We start from the raw sequence: 18,514 nt of genomic DNA, 5'->3' as shown, positions 1-18,514 counted from the left end.
TAACTGTTCTACTCGGTGAACGAAGGTGAGATTTTGTGCTTTTTGAGGTTTATTTCACATTGGTAGCATAGCATATGGACGTAATAACAACCTAAACCTCGCACACTGATGGAACATTGCGAAATATTGTTGGGATTATGACCGTAACCATCATTGTACTTTTTTTTATTGCTACTTACCTATAATACATAACAATTTTATATCTAAAAATTAACCCAGTAAATATTATAATTAATCTATCAGTCTTACTAGGAGTATGTCATAACACAGGCTTACACCAATTAAAATGTATTGATTCATTAGTTTAGCACTCTCTCACTCTCAATATTTATCATTGCTTAAAATATTAACATTAATCATTAGTGTCGATTTTCATTGGGGGGGAGGGGGAGAAAAGTTTACACTTTTGTGTCATTGGAAGAACTTTAAAATCTTTAAATATCATATGGGGGGGGGGCTGCTGAAGGATAAAAGCTCTCCAATGGGGCTTTGTCCTCTACGCCTCTCGTGTCAAATGACTATGACGTAGAATTACAATAGAGTTCATAAGGAAATGTGTAAATGTTCATCATAATTATGGAAGATCCCCTAAAACTTGTGTTTCGATACCTGCGGTGTGCACAACACAAACACCTCATTGTGTAGCTTTATACCTAACAAAGAAATCATCGATTTTCCTAGGAAGAAGTTAAAAATGGTTTATCATAGAGAGGAAAAAACAAAAAAAACATTATTTCCATAGCTGAATATCTGTTCATGTTGTTGATAACAGATGAGAAAGTACAACTTTATACACACTAATTCCTCTTGTCGTTAGATATTATTATTTTTTATGTAGAACGTATAGTATTGGTAGGTGTCACAATGGATTATCTCTGACGTTTATTCAGTTACACTAGCAGTGACCATGACTGAGTTCTGGTTGCTTCATGTAGATATAAATCTTACTATAAAGATGATATATTATGTGTGTGGATTATCATCCATCATCAGTAATTGGCTGGACTGATTACTATAATTCTTTGTGTCGTAAATGGAAACTGCCCTACGGTGATCATGAGCTATTTTGTTTTTAGGATTTTTCTCCAGAAAGGGAGGGATAAAGATACCCCAAAATATGGCACATTTTCACTTTTTTTTTCTCTAGTCTTCTGGCTTTGAATTTAAAGATATAAGTACTTAATCTGTTTAATGAGTCAGTTATTACCTTTTACAAGGCAGAGTATGTAATTAGCATCTGATGAGGCCATTATAAGTTTAAGTTTCGGTTTTCACGTGTGGAAAAAAGCACAAAATGCTAAATGCCTAAACGAACATAAACACGTGCACAAGGTGAGACTTATCATACAGATGTTCGATTTTAAAAAGAGCAGATTATTTCAGCTCATAAAACACATCCTTCACGGTTTTTGTAATATCTATATATTTACAAACGTCGTTTGTTTGTTTTTAAATTCCATGCAAAACTACACGAGGGCTATTTGCGCTAGCCGTCTCTAATTTAGCAGTATAAAACTAGAGTGAAGGCAGCTAGTCACCACCATCCACCGCCAATTCTTGGGCTATTCTTTTACCAATGAATAGTGGAATCAACCGTGACATTTTAACGCTCCGACGGCTGAAAGGGCGAGCGTGTTTGGTGCGACCGGGATTCGGACCCGCGACCCTCAGATTACGAGTCGAATGCCTTAACCCACCTAGCTATACCGAGTTATTAAACGTCGTAAGATATTCATTATTTTTTAAACACAACTATATACACTCTATTGACTAATCAGCTCATATAAAGTCATGTGGCTACTACTGACTACAACTCCCATTTCAGTATGGTCGAAAAAGACACCTGTTCAGCTAAATAGAAATGACGCAAAAGCGTGAGAGTACTCCAACTGACACGCAAGTTATTCTGCGGAAGTAAAGGTGAGAAGTATTAATGTAGGTGGGAAAATGGTGAGAAGGGAAAAACCATTGAAGCCACAAAAACGGAACACTATGATCTAAGTGAATGTTTGAAAAAGATCACGTGTTTCTTTGGTTAACTGCTATTAGTTATGACTCCTGTCAACTTATCTGTAACTGTACTTGATATTGAGTAGCCTCCTCACAACGATAAGTCACATAACTCTTCATAGGGTTAGTAATGGTAATGCTTTAATAACATACATATTTCACTCCAGTTATCCTTATACAATTTTATCTCTCAGTGTATAAAATGTTTCTTTGTTTGAAATGTTAGTAACACGTGTTTTGTTACAAACAGTTTGTGTTTTTTTCTTCTTGGATTTCGCTCTAGCCGTCTCTAATCGCTAAATGATTAACTGCAGGGTAGGCAACTAGTCAATACTGCTTTCCGCCAACTCATTGTCTTCTCCTGTCAGACCAAACAGTGAAATTTGACGGTCAGTCTTATAACGCACACGCGGTCCCTAAGTGCTTGCAAAGTCTGACATTTTTTGCTGGTAACATAACGCTGACCACCAAACCGCGGTTCCACATTCCGGAACACGAACACTAGGCTGCACTTGGTCCTTTGCTTGCAGTTATTAATATGCTTGGTGGACTTAGCCATAGTAACTTTATACTTCCGAGTGAAGACAGTATAGAGACGATACAATAGGCGATTTTTGTTCATAACTATCAACTTTAAGCGCTTAATATTTATGTTACTATGATGGAAAATAAAAACCGAGTGGTCGCTTTCAGCTAGTTTATAAATATTTTCACTCCTGACGTTTACTTTACTTAATACAGGGAAGGTTTGTTTTTGTATTTCGCGCAAAGCTGCTGGAGGGCTATTTGCGTTAGTCGTCCCTAATTTAGTAGTGTAAGACTAGAGGAAAGGCAGCTGGTCATCACTACCCACCACCAACTCTTGGGCTACTCTTTTACCAACGAACAGTGGGATTGACCGTCACATTATAACGCCCCCAAGGCTGAAAGAGCGAGCATGTTTGGTGTGACGGGGATGCGAACCCGCGACCCTCAGATTACGAGTCACATGCTTAACCCACCTGGCCATGCTGGGCCGTACAGGTAAGGAAAAACGTTTCTATTTTCATTTCTCAAGCATTCCAAAAATCACGAGATTTGATCACATCACTTTTCAGTGTTTGATTTATTTTTTTTTATTTCTCTCTATTGGGTTTTGACGATTTCTGTCTGTGTCATGGAAGAACGTCGGGTTTCTGTTTCTGGATTGATTTTCAATAAGCAGGCAATAAAAGTGTGATCTACAACTTAAATTTTGACTGTCAAATCTGGCTTTGAACATTATAGGTGAGAGTTTAGTGGTTTACAGTCAACAATGTTTAAGATAGAATTAAAAGTAATAAAGATGAAGTGAGATGATCAACCACACTAGACTGGTATAACGTTTAATTGTTCAGTTGTATATCAAATCTCAAAAAAGACCATATATGCTGCATTGAAGAACAATTATAGCACATTGTAGTTGTTTACAGTTGAGGACCTTGTGATTGAAAAGATGATCTACTGTACAGACTTGCTGTTTACAGTTGAGGTGGTGATCTACTGTACAGACTTGTTTACAGTGAAACTCACCATCACTAACATTTCATATTAAGTACTTGATGGTATATCTGATTTAATAGCAATTTCACATCTCAAGTATATAATAAAGTGATATTTTTCTTCTATAAGTATAGAATGTAAAAATAGAGTGAGAAGCCACAGTAGGCTTTTCCATTGATAATTTCTCAAATATCAGTACTGTGCATTTTGTTTTACTCCATTATTAATATTAAAATATCAGGTGTCACTTTCATGTACATACTGTGCACTACAGACTAAGACCTAAAATTTTACAAAAATAAAAGTTAAATTTATACGAAAGGTATGCTAGTAGAAAATAAATTTTTGATAATATATTAAAACATATGTTTATCATGGCGAATTATGACTCTTGTTTTTCTTATAGGAGCGATGCTTTAGCAGTAGGAGACTATTTAATCTCAGTGAATGGGATTCGCACCACTAATCTTCGTCACGATGAGATTGTTAATTTACTAATGAATGCTGGGGACAAAGTCACCCTGGAAGTGGAGTATGAAGTTCCGGTCTCGAGTAAGTTCTAGTTATATCAGCCATGAGCTGTTGTAGAAGGTCACTCTGGAAGTGGGTTGTGAAGTTCCAGTCTCAAGTATTCTTGAAACTGTGTACCAAATAATGTATTGATCAAAGTATCAAAACATATATTGATCACATTGCCTGCCTGCAAGTATCTAGAATGACCAAACTGCTGTTCCGTTTTTAATTATCTCCTTTCTTGTTATCATTTACTTGTGTACTTAATAATGCTTTATTTTGTATTTTTACCAACAAGTTTAACCATAAGTTAGTTTTGTTAAAGTTCATTTTTGTAATCTCTATTCAGCGTGAAACCCCCCAGTAGCACAGCGGTTTGCCTACAGACACGTACTGCTAGAAACCGGGTTTTGATACCTGTGGGGGACAGAGCACAGATAACCCATTGTGTAGTTTTGTGCTTATTTCAAACAAACAAAACAAATCATCATGGAAATTGTAGATTATAAAATCCCATAACATAGTGTATAGTATTTCTAATACCATTGTAGAGAATGAGGACCCAGAGCTGCCATTTATGGGAAGCTGTCGTAGACTGTCATGTTTCTGAATATTGTGAACAATCCGATCTGGAACTTCCTTCATATCTGAATTGTTACAGGCACAATTCACTTAATGGGAAGCTGGCTAGCTCTTTGACAATCACAATTGAATTTTTTTACCATGGAAGTCACACAATGTCTTCATAAAAGTACTAACGTCCAATGTTAATCTGCTAAAGTTAAATGGTTTATAATATTCAAAAGCTATAAATGCTCCTGGTCAAATATCTGTAATTTTGATATTAATAACTGTTAATCACAGTTATAGCTTCTGACGTTTATGGTATACCAACTGTAGCAAACCAAAAATATATACTGTCTCTTCACTTGTCGCATTGGTTTATAAGGCTTAGGCAAGATTCTAGAAATTTCAGCTAAAACAACAATATTGGTACACACTAGTTCTTTTGTGCATCAGATATTGTTTATTCTTACACTCCAGAATCTTCTACAAATTTAGTGAATGGGCGAGAATTTTGTAATACACATTTAACAGTACAAGTTATATGCATTTCTAAATATATACTCAATATATAAACTCAAAGAAGTATGAATTTTAAAATAAATATAATAGTAAATCCATCACAAAATATAATACAATTTCAGCACTGTTAAAGTTGGTTTCTTTCCTTTAATGTTAGCTCTAAGCCATTACAAAATAATTTGTTCATGTCTGGCATCCTCAAGTTTGCTCTTTGTATACTGTATATTCTTTACTCTTGATTGCATAACGTACTCAATGTTTAATCCTTAAACAGCAGCCATTATCAATTGATGCTGCAACATACAACATTCCTGCTGTTTAAGGGTTAAAGGATTAACAGTTGGTTAATTATGACCTTTATTTTTCTTACTTCTACCTATAAACTGTATGTTGCTTGAATAAATGATACATAAGCATTTTGATTAATTTTCCTTGCTGTATCGGAAAGTGTGTGTTTTCTTATAGCAAAGTCACATCGGACTGTCTGCTGAGTTCACCAAGGGGAATCGAATCCCTGATTTTAGCATTGTAAATTCGTAGACTTACCACTGTATTAGCAGGGAACCAAAATTATATCATATATACCTGTTGCTAATTGCTTGAACTTCTGCCAGTAGTATATGTAACAGTAACATATGCTAAAATTGTAACAAAAAATTATTGTCAAATGTAAAATCAGAGAAATTAACATGTTCACATGTTAACTAGCATATCCTTTATTAACATAGAAATGTTTGATAAGTACATACATTGTACCATGAATGAACTTCATATATACGTTTTTCAGACTTTAATGCTTTCAGAAGCAGTAATGATGTGGTGGTTGTTTTGTACCTTGTTTATACTGGTGGTCTTTCTCAACAGCAGAGGGATCTGTGTGTGTTCGTCCAAAAGTTATTCAAGTAACATTGGAAAAGGAAAATGGAAGTTTTGGCTTTACTGTACGTGGTGGTGCTTGTACAGAGAGACTGAAGTCCAGACCACTAACCATCACACATGTTCGACCAGGAGGGCCTGCTGATAGGTTAGTTTCTTATGTTGTGGATAAGAATAGGGAGACTTACACATTACTACTACATACCATAAAAAAAAACAAACAACTAACACATTAGTTTTAGTGTCTTGTAAAGATAGAACCAAGAAACTGTTTCTTACAGCTCATTACTACAATATATAAAAAACAGGATTTAACTAACAGGTGTATATTATATACTGTAATGGATAGAACCATGAAACCTTAGACACATCTTATTACCCCACTGTCTAAAATAACAGGGTATGCAACTTGGAAGGTTAATAGTCTATATTGTAAAGGGTAGAACCAAGAAATCTTAGACAGCTCATTACTGTGGGCTCCAACTAGCATGTTAAATTACTGTATTGCAATGGATAGAACCAAGACAATCTACAGACAGTTTAATTTCCAACTATCTGTGTGGATGTCGTAAAAAACTTCTTTAAAGTTATATGATAATATCGCATAGCTATGAATAGTTTTCCTTTCCTAGGGAAGGAACAATTAAATCAGGAGACCGTTTACTGGCTGTTGAGAACATAAATCTAGGAAATGCGTCCCTTCAAGATGCCTTAACAGTACTGACAAGGCTAGAAGAAAGAGCTTTGTTCACATTGGAGTATGATGTATCTGTAATGGGTAAGGTTTAAATATTCTGAGGCATGTGTATAGTGAATTTTTACATTATTTTTCTGGCTGTATGACATTAAGTGGTTACATTTGATTATGTAATAATGGGATTTGTTATGGACGGCTAGTTAGTTAGGGAGCTTAACTCGTAATCTGAGAGTTGCGGTCTTGAATCCCCGTCACACCAAACCTGACCACCCTTGTTATAATGTGACAGTTGATCCTACTATTCATTGGTAACAGAGTAGTCCAAGAGTTGGGTGATAATGTCTTGCACTGCTAAATGAGGGACAGTTAGCAGAAATAATCCTCATGAAGCTTTACATAAAATTCAAAAACAAACAAATCAAACAACTGTTATGGGAAATGATGAGTACAATAAAATTAAATAAACTTGTATTATCACTACTGTTGAGCATGTTCATCATGACAGACAGCTGAACACAACTTGGCATATCCATTGTAAGATAAAAAGACTTTTTAATAAACAAATGATAACTCAGTGTTAGCATCATTAATAAATCCTAGAAAATAAGGTTATCATTTTGTGACATTACAAAAGTAAAAAAAGAATGACTTGCATGCATTTCATAATATATTTATATTATGTTAATAAATTGATGTGGTGTAATAACAGTAGGTCACTTTTGCCTTCTGTGGGATTACAGTTACATTAAGTGACTTTTCTCTAGAATATCTCAACAGTAACTGACATAAACTTAGTGTTAAAAAGAGTGTCATGTTACTAAAATTTTAAACCCAAGAAAATGTTAACAGTTTATCTCAAAAACAAGTTGACATTATATAAATGGTACGTCAGTTTCTACAAGATTACACTAACTTTTTATAAACAATGCAATTTGGTTTGTGCAACTTTAATTTACCATTATTCTGGAAATGAAATGACCAGAACTACCCTTGACACTTCATGATAATAGTGAATAAATTGTTACTTTATGTGTGAATTTATTTAAGTTAATAGTTTTTTAATGTGTGTGATGGTTTTGCTTTTTTCTCAGTTGTGTTATATAATACCATAAAAATTTACACTGTGTCTTGTGTTTAATTGAATAAACTAGTTAAAATTTGTTCATTAAGTGTAACTGTGTTATTAAATAGATGCAGTTCGTAATGCTTCTGGCCCTCTTTTGGTGGAAATTGACAAAACTCCAGGCACACAGCTTGGGATAACTCTCACAAGAATACACAGACCAGAAAATGCTATTGTCATTGAAAGTATAAAACAAGCAAGTGTAGCAGAAAGGTTGGTTGAAAATATTTTACGATAAATGCAGTATTTTTACATGATTTGATGCTAGCTAGTAATTGGTCATTTGGTCTTTAATATGTTTAAAGTGTGTTTGTTTTCTTTTATATTAAAAACATAATCATTTTTTTTGGTAACATCTTTGTGGTCTCAAACCTTATGATTAATGATCAAGTTATAGTAGAATACTTCAACTAGAAATTAATTCACTCACTATTTAGCAAGCAAATCCTTAACATGTTTTACAAAGTTTTGTTGTCGTCATTGTACACTATGTACAACAATGTATTTTGAGTGTTTTAAAACCTATGGGCTAATTTTACTGAATAACTGTATTTGTTTATGCTGTTGTGAAAAAAGCATTATTCATTTACAATGTTTAATTTCTTATACATTCTTAGTGTAAGTGGAGTAAAATAAAAGTAATTAATTATTATAATTAGTTTTGTTTGCATTAAATTTCAGTAAATGATTTTGCACCATCTTAGACTGTTTAAATATTCACTTAGTACTTTAATGTGTGACTTTTATATTTGTAAAATGAAGACTCATTACATTAAATAATTGGTTGAAATAATGGCAATCTTTAGTTATAAGTGTTAATGATTAAGAAAACACTGAAGTTTTATTACAAGTAGTCAGTTTATTTCTTGTCTGTCACCAGTGCAGGCTCTAGAAATGATTGTGTATTGTTCAGTTAAATGAAAATCATAAAAAAATTAATTTTTTCTCTTAGTGTTTGATGTTTAAATATAAATTATACAAATTATCTCTTGTTTTCTTTGTTTTTACTAAATCATTGCTCTAATGATTAACTCATAGATGTGGAGCACTTCACGTTGGGGACCACATATTAGCTATTGATGGTACAAGGATTGATCAAATGACAGTTGCTGAAGCCTCCCAAATTCTCAAGATGTCTCTTAAAGAAGTTATTAAATTAGAAATTTTTCCTATCAGTCAGCTGATCAGTCAGAGAGTTCCTGGAACTAAAGTCCATAAAGGTAGTAATAGTCTTTTATGGGTGGAAATCTGTGTTTTTGTTGTAATGTTTTCATAAAACTTCGTGTGAAACTGTCTTTAATCCATACTTTCCAGCAATTACTGGTGATTAATACAATGTATTATGTATATTTTATCTGGTTTTCACAATTCTATTTTTAGTTTTCTATTTTGTACCTCTTATTGAATTAAGTTCAAAAAATCTACCATTATAGATTTGACCAGTTTCAAACCTTGCATTTGTCATCTCTTGAAAAGAATTAGCAAACATTTATAATAGTGAAATATTTTCTTCTAGGCTTTCTGCCACCATCTAACGTGGGACAGTTGATTTCAAATTTTAGCGACAATACCTTATCTTCTTTTGGGGATAAATCATCCTCTTCATCTAGGCAGCCTCTTCTTCCTCTTACCCAACCTACACATCAAGGAAGATGGGGTCAAAATTTGAATCATAGAAGACTTTTAGCTAAGTCTGTACCAGCTTGTTCTTCAAATGGTGAGTTACATTTTAGTAGTTCTGGAAAAAAATTTTTCTTGAAATATAAAACTCCCTGTTTGTTTAGTTTTGTAGCATTGTTGGTTATTCAGTAGAAATGTTACAAGAAGAACTTAGCCCATTAGATAAATCACTGGATATAACTTATTTTCTGTTGGAATGCTCTTATAAGAATTTCGCTTTTATTGATCTCTCTTTTCCAAGCATTAATTCCTTCAAATCTTTAATCTAATTTTAGTTATTGCATTCATAAAAACAACACATTATCTTCTGTAATTGTTAAATCTTAAGATAAATACTCAATTCTTTATAAACATTATTTTAAAAACATCTTTAACTTGACTAAATATTTCTATATACCTAGCTTCATTATCATCGACTGTAGCGACTTGGGTACCACCTACAGGTCATCTCAGTTATACTGATGTGACTAAAGTCACAATTGCTGCTGATCATCGAGGGTTTGGATTTGCCCTACAGGGGACAACTTTACGACAGAGATGTTGACTACTTTTCCATTTATCTCAGACATGGACACTGGAGGCTCTGCTGAAAGGTGATATTGAATGTTTGGTAGAAATACTGGCTTTAACTTCTGTAAAACTTAGTTAAATGCCTTGTAATGTTTTAAAACATAAACACCTAACTACATGATATGGATGATTTCTAAAGTAAGTGCATGAAGATGAATTTTAGAACCAAAAAATGTGATTTATGCTCAGTATGAGATATTGGAGAACTTTTATGTTCAGACAGACTATCTTTGTTATTTCTGTTCCTGCAAACTACACTTTCTGGGGTTACAATAAAATGGGGCTCACTCTCACAGTTGGATTATTTTATTGATCAAGTTCTGTGAATGTCTTTATTTTTAGGGAAGTAAATCTTACTTTTAACATACTATTGTTGCTTGGTTGATATTAACAGGACATATTTATTTATGTAGTAAACTTGCATCAATTTCCAGTTAAAACTTTGTATCAGTCTCTGCTTATCTAATGTATGTAATGGCCTTTACAATCCTGTCTTTATTGAAATCAATGAATATGAATTATCTGACTATATCTTTTATTTAGTAGAGGTGTATAATTGAGTTGAGAAAAGACCCACTGACTAGACAGATTTTACTTTAAGCAACAATATTCAAATAAACCAGTTTTATAAAGTTAACTCTCGATGTTCTAGAACTGGCATTCTTCACGTTGGAGACAGGGTGTTAGCAGTAAATGCTCAGTCTACCCAAGGGTTAACTGTTGAAGAAGTTACTCAGCTACTTCAGCGATCACTTCCTAGGGTAACACTTGACATTGAGTTTGATGTGACAGAGGCTGTGGTACCAAGCAGTGGAACATTTACTGTCAAACTGGCTAAATCTGGTGGTGGCCTCGGGATAACAATCACAGGTGTGTGAAATACAAAACTTGATGGATATGATTTTAATTTTTGTTTGTTGTTGAGCAGAGATGAGATGACAGTATTTAATATCACAGTATAAAATATGATTTATTTTAATAAATCTGTGACATACAGAAACAATTAAGGATGTAAGATATAGAAATAAGAAGAAAAGTTGCTGTATGCTTTGTGATTGTTTTAAAACAGTTAACGAATCTGTAACAATGTGTATGTGCATATAATGTGTGCAAATTGCATAAACAATGGGAATGCTTATGGTGAGTGTAGTTCTTACATTCGTATAATCTTTATAGAGGAATAACAGCTGGTAATCAAGTTGTTTTATGTTTAGATTATAGTTTCATATATTTATAATTAGTATAAAAAGCTTGCTTTTTTCTCTTGCTCGTAAACCTCTTAAGTTCCCTTCTTGTACTGTTGATGATTTAAACATCTCTGTGTGTTTAATGTTTTTCATAGCTCCAAAGAATCGACAACAAGGAGAACCTCTGATCATCTCGGATATTAAGAAAGGCAGCGTGGCTCATCGAACAGGAACTCTTCAACCGGGAGACAGACTGCTGGCCATAGATTCTGTACGGATGGACAGTTGCACTGTAGAAGATGCTGCTGAAATTTTGCAAGCCTCTGATCAAATTGTCAAACTAAGAATTCGTAAAGATGAAACTTTCTCTGGTGAGACACATGGGAAGGTTTCTCACTATAACTAAACACATGTCTTTGTGATATAAGAAAAGATTAAAATGAATACTCCAAGATATGTTTCAGTTAGTTTACTAGGCAGCAGTTGTGAAATTTCTTTTTGGCATTACATTTATTTAGAGGTTTTATATATATTTAATGAAACACAACACAAATACATTAATTAATCTTTTTGTTTCCCAACAGAAGAACCAGATGCATCTGGAAGTGTTGTGTATACAGTGGAGTTAGTACGCCATGGAGGACCTCTAGGTATAACTATCTCAGGCACAGAAGAACCTTTTGAACCTATTGTTATTTCTGGACTTACAGGTGGTGATTTAGCAGAAAAGTAAGTCTTTCAGAAAGTTTATCCTTATATGATAGAATGATTAATATTTCACATCTCTTTCACATTCTCTGGCCACTGGTCATCCAAGCATGTGTATTTTAAACTTCTATTAGTCTTTTAAAGACAATATATTATCCAAAAAAATTCTGCGTAATGGCCTTTTAATGAACGTTATTAGTAGTGACTCACAAAAAGTATGTATGTTAATTGTGTTCCAAATGGCTCAGCTCTAAGTCAGAAGGCTTATAAATCTAAAAATGGGTTTGATACTTGCAATAAACACAGGAAAGATAGCTCATTGTGTAGCTAGGTTTTTGCTTAATAACAAAAAAAAATGTAAAATGTAAGTTACATAGGCACAAAATATAAAAAAGCCTTTACTTTTTGACAATTGAATATTTAAAAAAACAACAATCTATTTTCATGGATTTTTAAGCTTTTATTCCCAAGATGATTTAATGCATTAACAGGAAAACTTTTGAAGTTTTATATTTTAAACATAAAAAATATATATAGGATTAATACCTTTTATCCAAGAGTCGAGTATTTACTGTTGGGAATGGTTTACTAACACATCAAGTTTTATTATACTTAATTTAGCAAAATGAATGCTTTATAACAATAAATATTATTTTTTTTTTGTTAGTGCACACCTATTGTAACCAGTGTGTTATTTATTGCTGATTTTTTTTTTTTTAATTTGAAGTACAATCACAAAAGAATAATTCAACTTTAACTCCCATATAAGCATCATAAGCGTTGTTCAAAATTTGTTGGTAAAAGTTGCACAAAGAATTAATTTGTTGGATTTCTGTATAATGGTAACAGAACAGGAGCTCTTCATGTGGGAGATCGTCTTTTAGCTATCAACAACCAGAGTTTGAGAGGAAAACCTCTGAGTGAGGCTATACTTATGTTACAGAATTCTGGGGATGTCGTTACCCTAAAGATCTCCAAGACTCCAGATCAAAATCGTAAGAAATATTTGTGTTAGATTCTAAATTTTTAATTAATTAGATTTCTTAATTAAATAATAACACACATGTGCTGCTAATGGCTAGCAGCATAGATATGTATGTAATATGTGTACATTACTGATCTATAACAACACCCCTCAGTGTGGATTCCTGTACGTGATGAGGGGACATCCCAGGGAAGGTTATGTTCTTTCAATTTACCTCCTCCGAGATCTATACATCCACCCACATGTTTGCCGTACGTGGCATCCCGTGAAGGGGAGGAGAGGATCCTGGTGGTTGAGGGGTCCAACCCTAACACACCACTTTGGCCTTGAATTTCTGTAGACGGCCAGCCTTGGGGTGGCCACACTTAGGTCAGTCGGCTGGTCCACTTGGGCTAGGGTCAACCAAGTACCAGTGTTGGATGTTTTCAACAGGTTTTGTGGACATTGTACTTGATGTTTGTGTTTGGGTATAGTGCTCACAAAACCCTGGCATTGCTGCAGTGTCCTTGTTTGACATTGTAGTGCATTCTCTCATAGGGCTCCATGGTGGGTGAGGTCAGTGGGCACCGAAATTGTCCTTTTTTTATTATGGATACTCCAACTAAAAAGTTAAAGAAAATAGTGAAAAAACAGTTTATAGGTAAGAAGATTCTGAGCAGCAATCCTCACCATCTGCACCACCTGTTGTACCTCATTTTCTTATATTACATTCATTTTCAGACAAACCTTTAGGGCAAATGTCTCCCGTTTTCATCAGAAAGGACTAGAGGAACTTGTTGACTCTCCAAAGTCAGTAAAGAATCTTCAATTTGATGACACATTGGTGAACATATCCACACCTTAACACAGTGAACATCTTTTGCATTCAAAGACAATTGGGGATATACCTATTGAGGTTACACTTCATGCTAATTTGAATTAATCACAAGGAGTTACTGTTGAGAGGGATTTGAAGGACATCCCAGAGTCGGAGATTCTCGCTGGTTTCTTCACCCAAGGAGTTTCTGCAGTGAGCCGTATTTCCACTTATAAAGATGGAATTATGGTGCCGACCAACATCCTCATTCTCACGTTTACGTCATTACGTTCGCCTGCCACCATCAAGGCAGGTTGTCTTAATTTCAGAGTACGGCCATATATTTCAAATCATTTCCAATGTTTCCAATGTCAGTGGTTCGGTCACTCGAAGATGTCATGTCGTTCCTTGACGTGTGCTCGTTGTGGTGAGAAGGACCATGATTCATATGAGTGTGAAACAGACCCTTATTGCATCAATTGCAATAGCTCTCATCCTACTTTCGTTCTTGCCCTAAATGGTTGGAAGAAAAGAGGTGCAACGTTTGAAAAAAATTCATAACATTACCTGTCTTGAGGCTCGAAAATTGCTTTCCACCACTTCATCTCTGACATATAATGCTGCACTCTGTTCCACTATTACAGTAGGAGTTGAGAAAGATCTCTTTGTGCCTCCAAAAGAATCGTTTTTAAAACAAATGAAAAGTCTTTTGACCTTCATGGTTAAAAAGGTTGATCAATCAACTTCAACACCCATCTCTGTCCCTTCCATATATTCCAACAAATCCCAAGATCTTCTTCCTTTGGTTTTGGGTACAGGCATTTCCTTGGATACATCTTCTTCTCTCACCTCACGATGCAAAACAATCATTTGTTCACGTTCACGTCCTCAGTTGCTGGAATCCTCTTCCAACAGCAAAGACCTGCCCAATCGACCTAGGGCAGAATCCATGGAGGTTAATCAACCTTCCTCAAATAAAGACAGTAAAGAAAAAAGACATGGTCATAAACAGAAGGGTTCTCCACCTAATTCATCTCCATGTTTATGTTCTAATCTGGATGACATCAAAACACTGATTGCTTCCTACAATCCTGTATGTCTTTCCTTACAGTAAACATTTCTGAAACCTGCCAATACAGTCATCTTTCGGCAGTTTTCTTTGTAAAGAAATGACAGGCTGTGTGATGGACGAGTGCATGGAAAGGTGGGGCTGTTGGTTGATCTGAATGTGCCCACTCAATCTTTGCCACTCGACACACTCTTGGAGGCCGTAGTCATCCGTGTTTTCTTGGGCCATACCATTACTATTTGTTCTCTCTACCTGTCACCTGGAGAGACCTATGATCAATCAGACCTTGATGCTCTAATAATCTAATTGAACAGTTGCCATCTCCCTTTTTAATCCTGGGAGACATTAATAGGCATCATCCCCTCTGGGGAAGTTCTGATGTTGATGAGAGGTTGTTCTACAGAGCATATGATTTCTGATCACAACCTTTTTCTTTTCAATACTGGTTCTTCTAATTATTTTCATGCACCTAGTCAGTCCTTTACTGCTATGAATCTCTCAATTGGCTCCCTTTCATTATTCTCCCATTTTTCTTGGAGTGTTGACAATAATTCACGAAGTAGTGATCATTTTCCTCTACTTTTGAGAGAAATTGGCCGTGGTCATTGCCACTCGACCTGCATTTTGAGATACCTCCATATATATATGGGATACGTGGCCATTTGCCCATTTTTATTAAAAATATTTTGATGGGCAGGAGATTCCAAGTTCGTGTGGGTTCAACACTTTCCCATTATTTTCTACAGGAACTTGAAGTCTCTGAGGGCTGTGTTCTGAGTGTCACACTTTACAGTATAAAAATTAATGCCATCACTGAACAACTTCCTCTTACTGTTGAAAATGGGCTCTGTCGATGATTTTCACACCTCCTGTCAGTCGTTGAACATGAGTTATATTAAGTGGCAGCTACAGACTGCCCTCAATCGTTTACTGAAGTGAACCACAGCAAACAACTTTAACTTCTCTCTCTCTAAAACCATTTGCATGCACTTTTGCCTATGACAGGGTATTCACCCTGATCCTGAACTTCGTATCAGCAAAGTTGTGCTACTTTGGGTCTATGAGACAGAGTTCTTCGGGGGTTATCTTTGGCCATAAGCTGACCTTTATACCACACATTAAGCAGCTATGGGTCAACTATACAAGAGCACTGAACATTCTTTGTGTCCTCTCTTCCACTACCTGGGGATAGGATCAATGTTCTATGCTAAAGATATATCGTGCTCTTATTCGTTGGAAACTCGACTATGAATCACTGGTCTATGGGTCTGCCAGGACTTCGTCCTTAAAGATGCTGGACCCCATTCATCATCAAGGACTTTGGCTCTGCACTGGGGCTTTCTGCACTTTCCCAGTTCAGAGCTTATACGTAGAGTCTCATGAACCTTCTTTGCACCTTTGCCATTTGCAACTGTCTTTACTATATGCTTTGAAACTTCATTCCTTACCAAAGCATCCCACCTGGGATTGTGCTTTCCTTCCTCAGTGGGCCATACTTTTTCAGAATAGATGATTTGCCATTGCTCCTTTTGGCCTTCATATCTAGGCACAATTGGATGAATTAGGTCTGTCTTTGAATAACATTGCTGTATCCACTGGTCAGCCCATCCCACCATGGCTTCTTACAGTTCCCCAGTGTGACCTATCTTTAAGTCATCTGAGAAAAGCAAACACTCCTGATAGGAAATACTGTCTGTTATTTGCTGAACATCTTTTGATCCATCCTTCCACTCCTATTGATACAGATCATTCAAAATCAGGTGACTGTGTTGGCTCAGCCATGGTTTGTTTTGGTTCAATGGTTGCATGCAGAATCCCCTCTACAGCTTCTGTTTTCACTGCTGAAATGTATGCCATTTCTCTTGCCCTGGATCACATAGTAGCTAAGCAGTATTCAAACTGTACTATTTATACTGACTCGCTTAGTTCTCTACTTGCCCTGGAATCGCTTCACATTAGTTCACACCCTGTTCTCACAGATATGCAACACTGACTGGCCCAATTATCTTTAACATCTAATTCTGTCCAGTTTTTCTAGATACTGGGCCATGGTGGTATTTGTGGGAATGAGGTTGCTGATGCCACAGCAAAATCTATCTGCTCTGACACTATCACTGTTGTGCCTGTTCCATATATGGACTATGGTCCTATATTCAAGGCTCGGCTTTGTGCCAGTTGACAATTGACTTGGAATGAGCAACGTGACAACAAGCTTTTCCAAATAAAACCCTATATTGCACTTTGGCCGTCTAGCATCTGTAAGGATAGGAAAGAGGAAGTTGTTCTAACTAGACTACTCATTGGTCACAGTTTTTTAACTCATTTTCTTTTATCTGGAACTGATGCACCATTGTGTAGTCTGTGTGATACTCAAGTTACAGTAAACCATATTTTACTTTCTTGCCATTGTTATGACTCTCAAAAATGGTGCTATTTTCACCATATTCTGTCCCAAGGTTTGTCCATGGCATTAGACAGTGTTATTGGTGATGGTGACACTGTCCACCTTGGAAATGTTTTTAGTTTTATAAAGGCCATCAGCCTTTTTAATGCTATTTAAGTTTTTCAATTTATACATCAGATCTTTTTTAATGAGATTCCCTTTTAATAATCACAGTCCATCTAGTTTGATTTGAAATTGTAAAATGGCTGTAAAGTCAAATAACTTGAAACCAGGACTGGAAAGGCCAACTTAAGGTGACTAATACTGCTGTTCGAATTACCTGTTAGTTATCTTGGCGATTTATTAACATTTTGCTACAAGTCTTTTAAAAATTTTGTTATTACTTTTTGAAAATGGCCATAACGTCAAATAACTCTGAACCATCACAGAAAAGGCCAACTTCAGGTGACTGATGGTGATTTTTGTACTTACCTGTTCATCTTCCTGGTGAGTTCAGATAATTACAATTACGCTACAGAAAGTCCTCTACCACTTGTTTTACTGTAGTTTTTCTCTTAATGCTGTAGACTAGATGTAAACATAGGTTTTATGCTTTTCTTTACTTTGTTTTATTTTACCTTAAGTTCCTTTTAAAAATTACGTAATTTTACTTTAATTTTAACTTTTTACTGGATGTTTGGTACAGATAACCTAGCTGCTTTGTGCTATAAAACACCAAATTAACCAACTATAATATCATCACATATGGACAAAGAGGGACCATATAGTTCTTCGAGGCTATCTTTGCACCTCCACTTTTTGTTTTTGAAGAATTCATCATTTCCCTTGTTAAATTCCTGTTAAGTGTTGGGCCCCCCATTACTGCTGGTGACAACTCATTCCATAACTTAATCATCCCACTAAAAAAATAAAACTGCTTTAACTGGAGCCTAGCCTGTCTTTATTATATTTTAAACTTGAATGTTACAAAGTTTCTTTTATGGGTCTCTATATAAAAAATATTTCCAAATTAGAAGTAAGACTAACTCAGCCTCCATATTCCAGTAAAATCTCATTACCCACTTTAGAGGGTTGTAAATGCCACACCTATTTTTAATCTTGAAAAAGGGGAGTTCCTTTTAAAATCCTGGTGAAAAATTGTATGCTGTCCTGGTGCTTTATCTATTTTAATCCATTTCTACTTAATACAAATGGATAAATATAAAGGCCTGTGATAGAGGTCAGATACAATATTAAAGATCTATAACAACATGGATAAGTATATGATGGAGGTTCTACAGACTTGCAGT

The 18,514-nt window shown here is 35.2% G+C and overlaps 1 pseudogene across 1 annotated transcript in view; it reads left to right on the top strand.

Annotated features, from left to right (window-relative positions):
• The window catches only part of LOC143235100 (glutamate receptor-interacting protein 2-like), a 55,215-nt pseudogene that overhangs the window by 31,502 nt on the left and 5,199 nt on the right, over nucleotides 1-18,514 (top strand). Inside the window, exons 5-15 of the transcript XR_013018916.1 lie at nucleotides 3,938-4,083; nucleotides 5,995-6,154; nucleotides 6,639-6,784; nucleotides 7,895-8,039; nucleotides 8,865-9,046; nucleotides 9,343-9,543; nucleotides 9,908-10,099; nucleotides 10,729-10,946; nucleotides 11,419-11,634; nucleotides 11,848-11,992; nucleotides 12,821-12,966. The product of XR_013018916.1 is annotated as a glutamate receptor-interacting protein 2-like (transcript). The remainder of the gene's footprint in view (nucleotides 1-3,937; nucleotides 4,084-5,994; nucleotides 6,155-6,638; nucleotides 6,785-7,894; nucleotides 8,040-8,864; nucleotides 9,047-9,342; nucleotides 9,544-9,907; nucleotides 10,100-10,728; nucleotides 10,947-11,418; nucleotides 11,635-11,847; nucleotides 11,993-12,820; nucleotides 12,967-18,514) is intronic.

The sequence above is a fragment of the Tachypleus tridentatus genome, chromosome 12, assembly GCF_004210375.1.
Source record: "Tachypleus tridentatus isolate NWPU-2018 chromosome 12, ASM421037v1, whole genome shotgun sequence".
NCBI lineage: Eukaryota > Metazoa > Arthropoda > Merostomata > Xiphosura > Limulidae > Tachypleus > Tachypleus tridentatus.
The sequence above is the reverse complement of the archived record's forward strand: the minus strand, read 5'-3'. Positions and strand labels throughout refer to the sequence as shown.